We start from the raw sequence: 18,146 nt of genomic DNA on the forward strand, positions 1-18,146 counted from the left end.
TTAGTCACGATGGTACTTTTGGTCGTGAAAATCTAAAATCACATGACTTAATAAATTATTGTTCAAACCGCTTATTTACATGTAATAAAATAAATAAAAAATGTTGGGCGAAGCCGGGTATGAAAATCAGTAGAAACGCAACCTATACGATTTACCAATCTATCAACAGTCAATAGTATTATGTTATGCTGAAAACGACCTAGTTAAAGCCTCAGTAAAAACATGCTGAAAGTATTTGTATAATATTCTATTTTTTAGGATAACGAGAAACTACAAAACCTTTCAGAAATATTTTCGATATCATATTGACTGTTGAAGGTGGGTTTTACTCTTTTTATCCCAGATAACCGATGCTGATGACTTTTACCCCAAGGGTATTGGTTTTTGTGATATCCTGTAAAGCCACAAGAATATTAGGTAACTCCTTAACCCTCCCGCACCGGAGGGGGTAATACACAACCCCCAAAAGAGAGTTTTGTGCGATATCTAAGCTGGGTTTTACACCACATAAAAACTAACAGGGGTAATCAATCTGCGTTTAAAAAAATATTACGCCGTTCCTATTTTTTAAGATTTCTAAATAATATCATTCCAAACAAGCCGCGAGTGCTGGCGTAAAAAGTGCGTTTTACAGGAAAAAGACTTAAATAATAATATTTAAGGCTGAATTTACACCTGCCGAGTGCTCGGCCGAGTTACTCGGCCAAGCAACTTATGGGAGAGCGAGTTGAATATGCAGGTGGAGGGGGTACCTACTCGACCGATTCATTACGCCTTGCTTCTATCCACTGTCTCGCCTGGATAACTCGCCCGCTACTACGCCGAGTACTGACTGTACTGATCACATCAGCCGAGCACTCGGCCGAATTTTCAATCTCGGCCGATTTCTCGGATGGTGTAATTCAGGCATTACCGTTTTGCCATACTTAATGATTGGTTACTGGGCAATGACGGGCGATGTCCGGTGAAAACTGTAGGTCTAAAAAATATAGGAATTAATATCTTAGTTATAGCTGAAAGGACAAAGGGAATATTATATAAGAGACACGATCGCTCCGCGATATATGCGCGACACCATTGACATCCCTCCTTGATTTTACCATCGGGTACACGTAAAGGTTAACAGGTAAATGAACCTGCTATATACATACATTTATATAACATTATGGTCTAGGTACGGTAAACCCGGGATGACAACGCAGAATAAATATATTCGGGGTAAAAGGTAAAAGATATCTTCTTTTCGTGATTGATAAACTTTTAACAATAAAGGATTCCTGGTTCCTTCGATAATAAATTCCTTTTAGTAAATAATATTGATAATAAAACGAGCATTTTTTACGATTCTCGAAACAACACTTTTATTACTGTAATTTCTTTCATGTTTGGTTTTTATTGAGTCCGTAACCTGCCTTAAGTGGTAGTAAAATAATGATACGCAACATGGAATCAAAAGATTTGTAGGTAACCTATTTCTAATCTATTACATCGATTGAAAATTGACTTCTGTAATCCGTAATGGCATTTTTTTTCATATACTAATAAAATGTATTTTGTTATTTGCTAACGTTATTTTATTAAAGAATAAACCCTTGCAATGAAACACCTCTCCAAATTGACATAACCATCTATCTATCTATATATAAAAAAATGCAAGTGTTCGAAGTTGGACGCTGTTTATATTTTTTTCAGAAATAAATTTCTGCCGTTGTTGGGGATTTTTGTCACCTTCTGGGGGAAGAGAATCATGTTTTTATTCGCCATCGGATGAGAAACAATTTTGTCGTTTCGGGGGTTGAAAACAAATTTTCCTAGGCAACATTTTTACCCTTACCAGGCAGGGGGCAAGAGACAAAAAAATACTTACATATCATCAATTTGGAAATTCGATTACAAAAAGTTTACCATTAAATAACGTCGTTATTGTGCTTATTAGATTCCATACCTACGCCACACAGTGGGCTGAAAATCGCCTTTCATAGACATAGAGACTTGAATTTTCAAGGGTATTTTTTTTTGGCTAGAAATGGATTCTGCTGATCATTACTACGCTATAAATTTTCGTACGAAGCAATTGCGTGTACAAATGAAGGAGTTATCATTTTTTAAAGAAAAATTTGTATGGCACTGACATTAAAAATGAGGCTATCTCTGGAATCATAAGGTTGGCCATTCTATCCTTACACACAGATATACTACTATTTATTTGACATACTTCGTATTGTGGCGCAACTTGCGATTTTTTTTTTTAAATCCTCAAAGTTGAAAAAAACACTTTTTAATGTTGATGATTCATTTTAATGCTTAAATGCTTTACATATGAGTATGCTTTGTCTAGTTTACAATATTTTATTTACACTGCAAGCCTAAAAGCATTTAAGCATTGGAGCCTGCTCCAAGGAGCTAGCAGCATTGATTCCTGATGCACCGGTGCACGTGCGCGAAACTCGACGGACACGAACTGAACACCCGTTCACGGTTGACGTTGGCTTCATGAGAACGGGCCGTTTTTACGACTCGTTGTTGTGTAAGTCGGCTCGTATGTGGAACGAGCTACCGGCATCTGTTTTTCCTCCCTCCTATAATCCGAGCCTCTTCAAGGCCCGCATTAACAAATCCCTTCCTACAGCCCCTACCTTATTCCGCCTCACAACGCCGCCCAACCGGGTGGTGACATAGTTCCCCTGTCTGTACACTGCACAGGCAGAGACACTCTTGTGAGGTGTCACATAAAAAAAATCAACATTAAAAAATGTTTTTTTCAACTTTGAGGATTTAAAAAAAAAATCGCAAGTTGCGCCACAATACGAAGTACCTATGTCAAAAAAATACAAATAAATAGTAGTATATCTGCGTTAAGGATAGAATGGCCAACCTTATGATTCCAGAGATTGCCTCATTTTTAATGTCAGTGCCATACAAATTTTTCTTTAAAAAATGATAACTCCTTAATTTGTACACGCAATTGCTTCGTACGAAATTTTATAGCATAGTAATTATCAGCAAAATCCATTTCTAGCCAAAAAAATACCCTTGAAAATTCAAGTTTCTATGTCTATGAAAGGCGATTTTCAGCCCACTGTGCGCCATGGTGATAGTAATACGTAAGTTTACCACTATTCTGACCGTACGCGCCGCGTAATTTTTACACAGCAAATATAATATAAGTAGGAGATATGTTTATTTTTTCCATAAAAATTGAATAATATAATTTCGGATGTGATGTGAGTTCATTCTAAAATTCAAACTTACAAAATGTCTAGTATTTTCGCTGCATATACTATTTTTTTTATTTGAATCAATAACCTTACATATTTTAAAACATTATCTGATAATATGGGCCTTGTGATTTATACGTGCTGAGGCTCCCATTATACAATTTTATAAATTAAAAAAAGATAGTATGAAATAATAAATTGAATGAAATAATATAAAACTGACATGAAATAAAATAAGATACAATCGTCAAATATGTACGCGTGTTTAATGATGTGTGTATTGTAATGGAATTTTATATTACTTAAATATGTTTTATTCTTTAACGTTATAAAATTTTTGTATTATTGCCTTCTTTAGTTCTTTAATCCACATTTTAATATTCTATCTGAAATGTTTTGTGTTTCCCTCGTTTATTGTATCGAGTGAAAGATTGTTGAACGCTTTTATCGCCTGCGTATTTTTGGTGTCTTTGTCCAAAGCTTGTGTTTACCGTCGGAGTTTTTTTTAAGTCCGCTTGTCTAACTGGTGATGGTAATGATAGTTGATGTTTGTTGAAATTTGTTTTTTGGTAAAAAAAAGTAGTTTAGTAGTGTTTTTTATGTATAATTGGCGTATATCTAGTTAGTGTAGAATTTATGCCGCCGTTCTTGCAACAATTGGCGGTGTAATGGTCAGCATAGTTGCCTTCCAAGCATTTGATCGACGTTCGATTCTCAGCTGCGGCAATTTTTTATTTATTTTATTTCAATTTTTATTCCTCTTAATTTTTCACGAGTTTGCTCTTGTACAACCGTAATAATGTTTGTACTCCGTCGACAATCGATCCGGTGACCTTCTTTCCAAATTGAAGCCGCCATTTCCCCCAAAAAGCTCTACAAATCATACACAAAAAGCTTCAATGCGTTTTTTCTCCTTATCTGAATAATAATAAAATTGTTGGCATAAATTTCCTTCATTATAATAGTTCATTTCCATGTCCGAGCTTTCGGCCTTTCGTAACGTAATTAACCTCGACACAGTTTCAACTACGAAATGACATCGTGTTCTGACCTAGAATCCTTGACCGCTGTTTTACCTTCGCTTGCATGGCTAGATCAGCGATTTAGTCTCCCATTGTGGTTTCGGGAAGAACTCGTAAACCATTACATTTTCAGGACCTTTCAACAATTTCCGCTACGCAACGTTATAGTTTCTTGCGCCAAATCTGCGATGGTCAGCTGTATCTTAAGCCAAGTTTTCAAAGGGCCTGGAATATTTATAATCGTTTACTTCCTCTCTCGTAATATTGTTTATATAATAATGTACCGCCATGTTCAGCATTTGGAATCGGGCTGCTAACAAAAGCACTCCTTATGTAGATGGCGATAAGGTTTGAATTCCCGCTTGTCAACAACCGCCGGTTTCGATTTTTGCAAGAAAAAAAAATATCGCCAAAAGTGTGATTTATTTTATTTTGCGAAGTACAGGCACAAATATTTGAATGCTTTACGATAATTTTATAATGAACTTAATTTTCCAAAGTATACAATAATGCCGTAACCGATAAGAGGTTTGTAAGTAGGTGATTTTGAACTTTAAAGCTGTTTTTATAGGCCTGAGACTTTATTTTTTTCTGTACTCATAAAAAGATTTATATTAAAAAAGTTCCACTCTCAGTATTTAATGAAAGTATCTTAAATAATTTAAGCGATCAAATTTTCAAACCAATATCACATGATTTTGCGTTACTTCGCAGTGCTTCGCCTTAAATGGAAATTTTAGAGCTCCACAGCTCCTCGTGATGAAAATGAGGCTGCCAGCTGATAATAATTTTTTTTTCACATTAACTGAACACAGGAAGCCCTCAGGAAAATAATTACCCTTAAAACCTATCATCTTTTGGGATGTTGAGTAGAGTGTCTTTTTGAGGAGAGGGAAGAGTGAATACGACAACATATGCCATGTTTTATTTATTGTTTTTGTGTTTAATTCGTAGAACTCCATTTAATTTTTTTTATAAATTTAGATTAAACTTGATAATATTATTATTAAGTTCTGCAAGTGTTTTAGTTTTTTATTATTGTGACAGCTGTTTCGGCTTACAAGGCCATTTTCAAACTGTGTCAACACAGTTTGAAAATGGCCTTGTAAGCCGAAACAGCTGTCACAATAATAAAAAACTAAAACACTTGCAGAACTTAATAATAATATTATCAAATTTAATCTAAATTTATAAAAAAAAATAAAAAAAAATATGCCATGTTATCGAAGGTGAGGAAACACAGAGGTTGGCAAATCGTTCCACAGCCGATCTGTTGAATTCAAGACTCGCAGAAACAATCCGTTCTCATGTGAAAAATGTCAACCGTCCATGCACCGGTGCTGAAGGGATTATTGAAGCTATTTCCACTGAGTATCTTCCATATAAATTTTTTTGCAGACTTCACGACGCCAGACCTCACCACTGTATATCAACAATAAGTAGATTTCGCATGTTTTTGTGCTTTTTAATCTTGAAGCTCAATCTGCCAAATGGTCGCCACGCCACTGATACTACTCACTGCCAGCTTCGTGTTTAATTTTCATTATTTATAATCACTATTTATTCACGGGCGAGTGTTATTTTTATGAGACCCTACGTCCTTCACTGTAAATAACTGTAAAAAGATTACGTTACAGACATTACATGTTAAGGTTATTCACACTACGTTTTTGTGTTAACCCCCACACGAATAAATTATATTTATCAGTTGTGTAAAATTGAAAACACGTGTATTAGTATCGCCCTTAGTATTTTTTCAGCATAAAAATTCTTCTTGCTCTTCTATCTATATGTAAATATAAAAAAATGAATGTTTGTTTGTTTGTTTGTCCCCCATAAACTCAAATAGCTGAAAATTTTGAAAGTTTGTTCTTATTATTGCCAGGAGTGTTTAGAGACTGGTTTAAATGGTAGAAGTAGTCGGGGACGCCCGGGGAAGACTTCGCATTATTTCTGCACTGGAATGAGATACGGAGTCGATATAATGAAGTTTTTTAACAGTATCAATGTGGATTTTATGACACTTGTGAATTGAATGGTAGAAAAAGTCGGGGATGCCCGAGAAGACAGGATTTCTGGTAAAAAGAGATATAAGTGATGATGAACGTAGAAAGAGGTGTAAGTAGAATGTATGACTAGGAAGTGAACGGTTGAAGAGGTCGAGGACACCCGAGAAAGACACGGTACAATCAAGTGGAAAAAATACTTTTATAACAATACAATAATATTATTTCCACCTTTAAAATGCACCCAGTTGTCAGGTGCTCTAGAATTCACAACCTCAAAACTTTACGCCAAACCATTTGCCAAATCCCCCAGCAACGCCTGGTACAGCTAAAGGAAAAAAACAAGAAATAATACACATATGAATATTAGTAGACCTGCCCTAAGTGATTAAAAGCGTATTATCCCCACTCCCCATACCGGTTCCATTGGAGCCGGCTGTGCTCGCGTATGGCCTCAAGTGAAATTTGAAAACGTGACGTCATCATTCTTGTGCGAACTATGGTCGAGGCATCATCGGTTCATTTTACGAAATAACACGGCAAAATGTTGACTTGTGATATGAAAACTTGTAAAAATAGATGTGAAAAAGAGAATAAACCCAATTGTCGTATTACATTCCATAAGTAAGCATTATTTTACTTTATTTTAAGCTTATTCACACCGTATTATATGGATCAGTTTTAGAAACATATACTATCACATCACAATGTAGCGATTCTCAAGTGTGCTCATCGTTGTTTACTGGGGTAAGTAAATTATGAAACATTTGTAAAAGTGTCTTAACTAAATACTCTGAAACTAACTACGACTCTGCAAACAGAAGAAATTTACTTTGCCGAATTTGGACTTCGCAAATTAGTTCATAACGTGGCGAGTAATTTGCGCTCCCATGTAAAAATGTCTATTCATTCAAAAGCAGATTTTAATTTTAAAAAGTAAATGGTGGTATTATAATGCGAGATGCATATTTACTGTCGATTGATTTATTGACGAATCACAGTCAGCTTCACTCCCTTCGTTCTTCAACAGTTGATTTTACCCCTCGCCATTATCTTCTCGTCTATTAATTCCTATGTCTGTGGTATGTACCTACATTAATTGCTGTGTATCCAATTCAAGTTTTCGTATTAATTTGATGTTGTTGAAAAACAAAACATTAAAATTCTTGTTTTAAAAAATAATATGTAATAAATAAAATGCTTGTTTTTCTAAAAAAAGATTTTAAGCAAACAATACAACGAGTTGACTTATGTACATAATTATTTTTTTCGGAAAAAAGTATTATAATAAATATGGAATATTATATTACGTAGAACCCTTTTCGACCAAAAACGTTGAAAAAGACAAACACAGTTGGATGAGTCTCCTCTCAACCGAATGCCAGAATTTCTACATTAACTTATTCATGCTTGTTTCTTATTCATAGAAAATTTACATAAATTGAAAACTACAATGCGAGATAAAACATTTTTGTTACAATTTATTCAAATTATATTCACCTTACCTAACAATCCGCATGATTGTTGCTGGGGACCATGGAACTCTTGGGACTAAGAGCCGGTACTGTAATGTCCTGATAAGGTTTCCGATAGAAGGAAATTCAAAAACGCAGTAGTTTTAGGTACGTTATCGGGATGCTATAACATGTTGACACCATAATCTGCCCATATAATTTGGATCAATTGAAAGAGTCATTGTCTGGATATGCAACTGTCGGATAACAGTACAATTATTGTAAAAATGGTTGTTTTTGATCGGTTTCTAAACACATCTAGAAGCGTAAATTAACCCGCCTCCCGACGTCCGATCGAGCTGAAACTCGGCAGATATACTCGTTGTGAAGCATTCAATCACGTAAATACCACGTTGATATACACGCATTTCTCTGAAATCGGACGATATTACAGCAGTTAAGGCGATGCCATACGTCGTGTAATATTTTGAATCGAGCCGCCATCAATAACACTCCTTACGTAGGTGGCGATAAGGCTTAAATTCCCGCTTAACACCATCCAGCTGTTTTGATTTAGGCAAGAAAAAAACATGGCCAAAAAGTGCATTTTATTTTATAATGTGGATGTTCAGGAATAAATATTTATATGTTTTCCTATCATTTTATAAATAACTTAATTTGCCACATTATACAATAAAACCATAACCGAAAATGGGTTCGTAAGTAGGAAATTTTGAACTTTAAAGCAGTTTTCATAGACCTTATAAAAAAATATTTTCTAGGTTTATAAAAAAACTTATGTAAAAAATACTCGATTATTTCAAAGGCCAAGATGTATTATACTCGCGGTATTTATTTAAAGCATCTGAAACATTTCTAGGCGACCAAATTTTCAAACCAAAAACACATGATTTTGCATTACTACGTAGGAACAGAAATATTTCCCACACGATCGGCATCTGTCAAGGTCGGTAGCACGGTTGACTTCAGTCCCTGTGAAGGAAGGTTTAATCCTCAGTCAAACCAAAAGACATTTTAAAATAGATGTAGATATTACAGTAAAAAAACTTTATTACGGATTGTTTTTTTTTTACTCCAAATAATATTTAGTTTGAAATTTGCTTTAGATTTTAATGTATAGGTAATTTTTTTGAATGCATAATTTTTCTAATTAAATCACTATTATCTATATATGTGGCAACTGTAATTAACACATAGTGATAAAAGATTGTAGCATTACATTCCTCTGCTATCACATAAAAATTTTGAGAAGCATTTTTTAAAATCCATTAACCTAGTAGCTATATTCTATGACCTATGACCCGAAAATGTTTATAGTAATAGAACAGTTATTAGCTAACTAGTACAGGGTTTTCCAATAAGAGGTGTTATTTTTATAATCAATCGTAAAAGATCAATGGTTTCCTTGCTTGTGTGGCACGTAGCGCCGTCTTGTTGAAAGTAAACGTTGTCCAGATCAATACCATCCAATTCCGGCCATAAAAAATCATCTCTCGATAGCGCAATCCATTCACCGTAACTGTTGCTCCAGCCTCATTTTTGAAAAAGTAAAGTCCAATGACTCCGCCGGACCATAAACTGCACCAAACAGTCACACGTTGAAGATAAAGAGGCTTTTAACAATAATTCTTGGGTTTTCCGAGCCCCAGATGCGACATTTTTGCTTGTTGACGAAGCTACCGAGGTGGAAATGGGCCTCATCCACAGACATATGAATTCATATGTCTATGGCCTCATCACTCAAGATGATTTGCATTTGAAAAATTGCAATGCGTTGTTGAAGCGTGTATCGTTCCATTTTTATTAATGGCGTAGTTTCTACTTGTCAAATGTCAAAAAATGACAGCTCAAAAGTAACATCTACCGAAATAGCGGGCTATTCAAAATAACACCTCTTATTGGAAAACCCTGTAGTTCAGGAGGTATATGACCTAGAGATGTTTTCATACAATACCAGCTCTAACTACGTAATTATATTTTTACTGCCTTCATTTGCATTGTTTTACCTGACACGAAATATCGTGGAGAAACCCAAAAAAATAATACGGATAGGCAATATCGGACACTGCAGTAGTTATTTTCGTGAAAACGTCTATATTAATAGTCAAGGTCAATGTGTATTTATAGTATTTAAAAAACAACGTTTTTATTTTTTTTATTCATTTACAATTCACGTTTGTTGATATTATTGGGATACCTACCTCTTGAAATGTTTGTTGATATTTTCAATTGGCTAACTAACTAACCATCACGTCGTTTCCCCGCAGGGCTAGGCAAATAGGATGGGCCCCCAAACACACAGGTCTTCGCACACGCCTCTTTGACATTCATAGATCGTCTCATACATACTCCTCTATTATTCTAACTCTTGACATGACCCGACTCAAGTATGTGATTCACTTGAACGTGCCACGTTTTCTTCTACTTCTTCTACCATTCAAATTTGGGTCATGTATATTCTCCTTACACTCATTTCTACGTTCATTCACTCCACACGCCCAAACCAGCTAAACATCCCTTTCTTAATCTTACTCATTACGCTTACATCAGCCTAGCATTCTTTGCGGATCTCCACATTTCTCACACAATCATAAATGGTTTTGCCATACGTACGCCTCAGGGATCTCATATCTACAGTATTTATTCTGCTTCCATAATCCTCTGCCAGTTCCATGCCTCACTGCCATACGTTAGAATAGGTACCAACACTCCATTTTGGACTGCTAGCTATGCTTCTTTGGTCAGTTTTTTTTTGCTAACGCCAACCGCGTTCAGTCTTCCATTAATGGAGTTACATGCATTTACCCTTTTTTCAATATCCCTGTCTGCCTTCCCATCTCTCGTAAACATACTTCCCAAATAAACAAACTCATCCACATGCTCTAAGTATTCATCATTGCACACTATATGGCACACTGTATTTGTACTATATCTTTCAAACACCATGACTTTAGACCTACTTCTACTAAATAATTGATAATATGCAGTTCTTACTTCATAATTAAGTCGTTGATATTTTTTAGGTAAATACTATATTTATTTCCACAACAATTTCATCAGTGTTACTTTTTTAAACGTGTAATGCTTCAAAGTATACGATGTTGTCACTGAGCCAAAAGCTTTGTTGTGTTTACCTAAGCGAAGTTTTTTGTTGATTTTTTTCTCGTTGCGAAGTGGAGAAAACTCAATTCGCTCAAAGTCAAGTATTTCTTGGCTTGGCACAAGCAAGTTGCTCCACTTGAGAACAACAAGTGGACGATAAGAGTGCTCCGATGTATCTGGAGGATGCTATTCAAATTTAGGCTGACTTAAAGTCCTGTTAAAGCTAAATAAACTTGAAATCAAAAGTTGAATCAAGACTGCTGTTGGCAGGAAGGAGGTGCATAGCAAATGAGAGACACTTTTTTAACACTGGACACATGTAGCAAGAATGGAAGATAACCTGCCACGAAAGTGGATTACAGGACGAATGAGTATTGAGAGATCAAAACTTTGATGGTTGAGACGGCGTGGAGGCGAACATCCCATCCTTAGGCAAATGTATGGACAGCAGAAGTGGAGGCCTTTCCTAGAAGCGTTCAGAAGTGCATTTACGCTCTTCTGGCAAATCTTCACGATTTGGCAGCGCCGATGATAATAATGATAACTAAGCAATGTACGTGTAGAACGTACTTAAAAATATGATCAAGATTAAACAAAGTACTCCAAACAAAATATAACAACAAAGTGATCCAATTTATCTTTCTAAATACAAAATATTTTAATAACAACATGGGACCTGACGTCCGGAAGAAATCTTTTGGCAGCTACGGGCGTTTTCCTGGGCGCTAATCTTGTACAAACAATTTATTACGACAGGATTTCCCACGCGTGACAGCACTCGTGTATAACAAAATACAAGACTGGGTCACCTTTGAACCGAATATAGCTTTTACTCTCTTCTCGTATACGTGCAACAGTCAATACAACACAGCGAGGTGTCTTTAACCCCTACAACACGTCAATTGTACACTTCTCTCGTCCATGCAACCAACATATAATGTTGAGTGAGTGACAACATGTTTGAATGCCGTCTAACTCGGGCTTTCTGTTGTTTTAACAGTTTGATATCTCCAATATTTGCTGAATTACGATATTAATCATTTAAACTAGTGAATGACCACTCAAGTGATTTTCGGCGTATTATGCCGAGTTCGCAAAACGTCTTGAGTGATCGCACGCCATAATATGCCATTTTTGACTTGCAGAAATCGCGCATTTACGATTTTTTAATATATATTTTTTAAATCCTAAAAATGGAGGATAGACGGTCAAATAAATGTGAATTCGTTGCCTGTAATCAGTTTATATGTGTCCGTATTAAAATTCAGAGGTATGATTTTTTTTAAATGATGGTAAGAAATCTCTAATTCGAACGCTTATCACTCAACTCATAGTCCAGTTGTTGACGCGATCCCTCGAGCATTTTTGGAAGCTACCTTTTTTATGTGAAAAATTAGTTGCAAGATGATATTGTTAATTCTGAATTTGAAATATGATATCGTCAAATCTGACGTTTAGGTTGTCGTAGGTCACAGTGGTCGAGTGAATTAATACGCCTATCCCGGTAAGATAAGAGATCCTGGGTTCGATTCTTAGTTGTGACCGTTATATTTTTATTTATCTGTGTCTTGTACTATTTCATTTTTCGCTTATATTTATTAGTATTATCTTCTTCATCAATGATACTTTAACAAGTGATCGCTTTGCTCTAACGAATCGGTCTCAACCACAACACTAATCAGTGTTTCACTTGGCGGTGAACTTTAAGTTAATGCACGCACTTTTCTCTGCTGCAAATTGACCGCACTGACAACAATTTATACAAAGTGTAACTAACAGACAAATCGCGTTTAAAAATGTGTCAGAAAAAGCACATAGTCTGATGTAAAATAAAACATCTGTTCTTAAGATTTATTTAAACAATAAATTTATGGATAAAACAATGGACTTCCTCTTTGATTTGCATGAAGAGAGATATTTTTTTTCTTTAATTACTATTTATTTTCGGTTAATTAAAGCTTTTTGCTTTATATAAATGCCCATTCTTGTTATTATCGGGGTATAATGCAGCATCTGGCTCAGATCCGTGGGAAAATTGGGTATTTTACCCTTAAACAATATATTTCGGAGGGAAAATCAGTAGGCGGATTCGACCTTAACGATACGACAACAGTGCTATTTCTATTTACTCCAACGCAGAAGGGGGATAAGTATAGAATTTATGTGTAATTCAATGGACGAAAATATCTTTTGTGGGGAGGAAAGTACACCATGCATTAAATTGTGTAGTAGGGTGAATGTCCCAAAGGTCAGCCTCTTAAGATTTTTACTTGATTTATTACAGTTCAAAAAGTAGTAAATAGCGTTTAAGTTTCTAACAATTACACCTTATTATAGTTCAAAGAACAGACTATTCACTTATCATTATTGGAAATGTATTTGTTTCAATGAAAATGATTTAAAGGCCTTTCAAAAATTAAATGCCAAAATCACCCAAAGTCAGCCACCATGTGCCTATCTCCAGCCTTTCGAGTTCCTAAAGTCAGCCTAGTCGACGGCTGAGGGTTTTAAATTATTACATATGACGTGAAATTAAAAAAATAGGTATTCAATAGTAGCAATTTTATTTATATCTACATAGTAAGCAGACAAATATGGCAAGTAAATTGTTTAGAAGCAACTTCCGCATAAGGTGTTTTTGTGTACACTTGAGGTGATACCATCTTGGACAGATGTCACAACCAACATTTTTCAAATCATCGTCTTCTACATCACTGATTAATTCTTCTTCACATCCAGTGCATGAAATTTTAGATTTTTTCAGATCATCATCTACTACATCACTGTGTAATTCTTCTTCACATCCAGTGCTTGAAATTTTAGATTGAGTAGATGTTACATTTAATTTCTTATAGGTTTCTCCAGTCTTTCGTCCTAGGTTCTTGTATTTGTCAGTGTTTGCTTTTCGTTTCATTTGTTCTTCTCTTCTTTTCGTTCGTTCTTCTATTTTTGTAGCCTGTTCTTCTTTTCTTTTTTTTTATTGCTTCTTGCCTTTCAATCCTCTTTTTTACTAGTGCCTGTTTTATATCTTCTTTTTTGGCCATGTAATTCTTCCAAGCATCAGACGAAATTGCCATCGGCATCGGTTCTCCTGGTTTCAATTTTCTTTTTCCAAATTGCAAACATTTTGGAGTGAACAAGTGATTGCTGAAGGAGGGAGATATTCCGCTTTTAATTTTGTTGGTTACGCACGACAAAGGTGTTGTTGCAGGCACCGGCGGTGGTGTATTTACAGACTTAGTAATAATTGAGGTAGGGCTTGAGTGGAGAGAGAAATTGGAATGATTTGTCATGTCCAGTGATTCAAAATCATCATCAGGAATAGACAAAAATAAATTATTTTGAGCATCTTCTTGGTCGCAATTTACTATGCAATCACTAATTTGTAATTCATTTGCTTCATAGCCTGAAGTTGAGGGTTGAGGGTCAGCATCTGGTTCCAGAACACCTTTGGAATTTAAAACGTAGTTTCCAATAGTGACAACACGATTGTCTGCTTCAGTAAAATAAGCTTCGATAATTTCGATAACACGGAGTGCATCTATGTTCTCATCCTCCAATTGTTTTTTATGCTTTTGATGACGTTTTGTGCTGTTATTATTTCTTGTCTGTTAAAAGTAACCGCATCTTTTGGAGTGGTTAATTGTTCAATTCTGTTGGTATTTTCCGCACGCTCTAATGTATTTTGAATACACTTAGTGTAGTCAACGGCATCCGGGTTAAAAGGGAACAGCCCACATTTTCTAAACCCATTCTTAATAATATCTGTCATATCTTTTTGTAGCACTTTGTTCAGTAATGGACAAAAGGTGCTCTTAGACAAGACTGAATTATAATTTTCCGAATTCCCTTGCCATTCTCTAATAGTTTTTCGCCATTCGACTTTAAGAGGCCGGAAAACGCTGACGTCAGCTGGCTGCATCAAGTGAGTCGTGTTTGGGGGTAATGAATAGAGAATTATTTGATTATCATTGCAGAATTTGCTCAGCTCAAGAGTAAGGTGGGATTTATGCCCATCTACTTACAAGAGTACTGGTTTTGGAACAGAGTTTTTCTCCAACCAATAATTCACTGCATTGGCTACGTATTCAAAGAATATTTCACTCCTCATCCAACCAGTCTCCGAACGACCAAGAAACCACTCACCGGGCATACTTTGTATTACATCTCGCGGTGGTTGAACATATATGGAAAGACGACCATCGGTTGTAAGGTGTCACCTGCAGCTGTGAAAACTAACAATACCGTTATAGTTTCTTTTTCATTCCCGGCTTGAATTTCGTATACATTTTTCCAGCCTTTTGGTGCGATAACTTTTCCAGTTTTAGGGCAAACACTAAAACTGGTTTCATCGCCATTAAGTATTCTTCTCGGGTCTTCCAAAAGATCTATAGCATTGATATCACTTAAATACTTTTTGAGATCATTAAACCATTTGCGTATGTACTCTTCAGTAACAACCGCTCTACCCTTACTTATACCTTCCGGGACACGCTCATTCAAGATTGGATGTCTCTTAATAAATAGGTCGTACCATTTTCTTCCCGGTCTATCATTTGTGAAGGGGTTTAGGCCTTTGTCATCCTTCATAATTTTTTGAACTGTGTTTAAAAGATCATCCTTCTTTCTTGAAAATCCATATTTGGCCAATTCGGATAACCATTGCACAAAGACTCTTCTTCCTCTTTAGTTAATGTGGTATCTCTACCCATATTTGTTTTATCAGGAACTCTGCCGTGGAGACGATCTTGTAGAGTTCCCCTGGGAACTCCATATTTTCTGCTGGCTTCTCTGATGCTAATTTGATCTCCCCTTATTGCTCGGAGAGCATTTTCAATTTTGCTTCGGTCGTATTGTAGAAGGGGTTTTTTATATCCCTTTGGTTTGACGATCTTCTCTTTCGGCATTTTGAATTTCGTTTTTATGAATACCTACCTAGAATTCAAATACAACATTAAATCATTCACCATGCCATAAAGTGTATTAGCACGTTGATGGCTGACATTTGGATCATTAAGTTCCTAAAGTCAGCCACGTCTACCCCAAAACAAAATGAGGCGGCTGACCTTTGGTGTTTTTATTTTAATGCATTTATTTGTGTATGTAAGATCACATTGTAAAGATAGAGAACACTACTGCACACTTAGATTCCATATTTGAAATAACCTACATATGGCCTAAGGACAGCCCCCCCGGCTGACTTTAGGATGCTCTAACAAAATTTGTTCCTAAAGTCAACCACCACAACATTGCAAAAATCAAACATCATAAACATAATTTGAATGCTTGAAAACAAGGCAAAATAATCACAGAAACATAAAATAACACTTAACTCAACAATATTAGTAAAATTCAGGGTTTTTAAACTTACTTTGAAACCGTGGTCAACTGCAAATTTATTATGGCGCGCGGGAGAATGTCTGACAGGTCTTCACTTGTTTGAAAGCAACGGTCGAATATAGGGACAGAAAATAAGTTAGAGCCGCCATTTTGAAACCATGTTTGGTTCATTCATTACTAGTGCGTGAACATTCTCATAGATGGTGATAGAGTGCACATTTTTCTTATTATTTCACGAAATTATGAAAGAGGCTGACAATAGGCACAGGCTGACTATAGGAGCGTTCACCCTATACGGGAGCAAATTCACAACTTTCTTCTTCAATGAATTTCGAACCACTCGGGTGTTTCATTAAAAATCCAATCCCCCTACCCCACTCGTCCAGTTTTTCACATTTCATTCATTTTCAAACCTTCTATCCTACTATGGTCAGGATTTCATCTATCATTATTATTTCTGTGCCCTTCATTTTACTTTTTTCTTTATATTAACTCCACACAGGAGGCCCTGAAGAAAATAATTTCCCTAAGGGCCTATGTCATCTTTGGGGATGCTGTGTGGAGGGTCTTTTTGTGGAGAGGAAGAAGTGAACATGGGTCTTGAAGAGTCCCATGTTGTAGGAGGGAGGAAACACAGTAGCCGGCAGTTCGTTCCACAGCCGAGCTGTTGAACTTAAGAACGAATCGTAGAAGCGACCCGTTCTCATGCGACAAATGTCAACCGTGTACAAATGTTGGGCGCGCGATTGGCGTGTATCCCGACTACGCACCGGTGCCGAAGGGATCAATGACGCTAGTTCCTCAGAGCATCTTCCATTGTAATACCGATAGAACAAGGACAGCATACCTACCTGACGCCTGTGCTCTAAAGATTGCAGTCCGTTTGTTAAGATTTGGGAATCTATCAAACGGACCGCCCGTTTTTGCACAGAGTCAAGGGTTTTTTTCAGGTATTTAGGGGCTCCGGACCAAAGATGGCTGCCAAATTCGACAGTAGGGCGCACTTGCGATTTGTACAGGGTCAGCAGTTGTGTACTGTTAAAGTATCTGCGGGCCCTGTACAGTACGCCCAGCTTCTGAGAGGCCAACTTACTTGGTTTACTTGGTTTTGTTTTCACATTTCTTCAAAATACATACCTCTCATGTTAGGTTTTTAACTTTCACTCAATTGCAGACCCTTTATATCGTTCGAGTATGTATTTAAACTCTCACTCAATTGCAGACCCTTTATCTCATTCGTGTCTGGACTTCAACACGCACTCAATGGTTGACCATTTATCTCATTCAAGTATGGATTTCAACTCTTACTCACTCAATTGCAGACCCTTTATCTCATTCGTGTCTGGACTTAACATTCACTCAATTGTAGACCTTTCTATGTTTTCTTGAATGAATGATTAAATACATTAATTAATAAGTGAATGAATAAATATATTTATTAATAAGTGAATGAATAAATACATTAATTAAGAAGTGAATGAATAAATACATTAATTTGTGAATGAATGAATAAATACATCAATTTATTAATGAATGAATAAATACATTATTTAATGATTGAATGAATAAATACATTATCGAATGAATGCATGATTAAATACATTAATTAACAAATGAATGAAATGGAATCTTGGAAGTGGAAATTAACCCACTTCCCGACATTCGATCTAGCTAGGCAAATAGACTCTTTATTGATGACAATGCATTCCATCACCTTTTGGTGGCAGAATAAAAGCAGGTGACATTATAAAAAATTACAGCAGTTAATATTCGAAATAAATATCGGTACCATCCAATTGGGATTTGGCTTAATTGGTTCACTAATTTTAGTCAGTGCCTGGGGAGGATGCTTCAATCCTCAATCAAACCAAAATAATGTATTCATGTATTTTCGAATAGATGTATTTAAATAATAATAAAAAATCCATGTAATAATAGTATAAAAAGGTTTTTTTACATGTTTTTGTTATATTGTTTATGATC

The 18,146-nt window shown here is 35.8% G+C and overlaps 1 protein-coding gene across 2 annotated transcripts in view; it reads left to right on the top strand.

Moving 5' to 3' along the window:
• Window positions 1–18,146, top strand: part of LOC149419025 (monocarboxylate transporter 14-like) — a 138,258-nt gene that overhangs the window by 93,016 nt on the left and 27,096 nt on the right. The gene's annotated exons all lie outside the window — the stretch shown is intronic.

Source organism: Hesperophylax consimilis, chromosome 12 (assembly GCF_061612785.1).
Source record: "Hesperophylax consimilis isolate HC1 chromosome 12, BYU_Hcon_1.0, whole genome shotgun sequence".
NCBI lineage: Eukaryota > Metazoa > Arthropoda > Insecta > Trichoptera > Limnephilidae > Hesperophylax > Hesperophylax consimilis.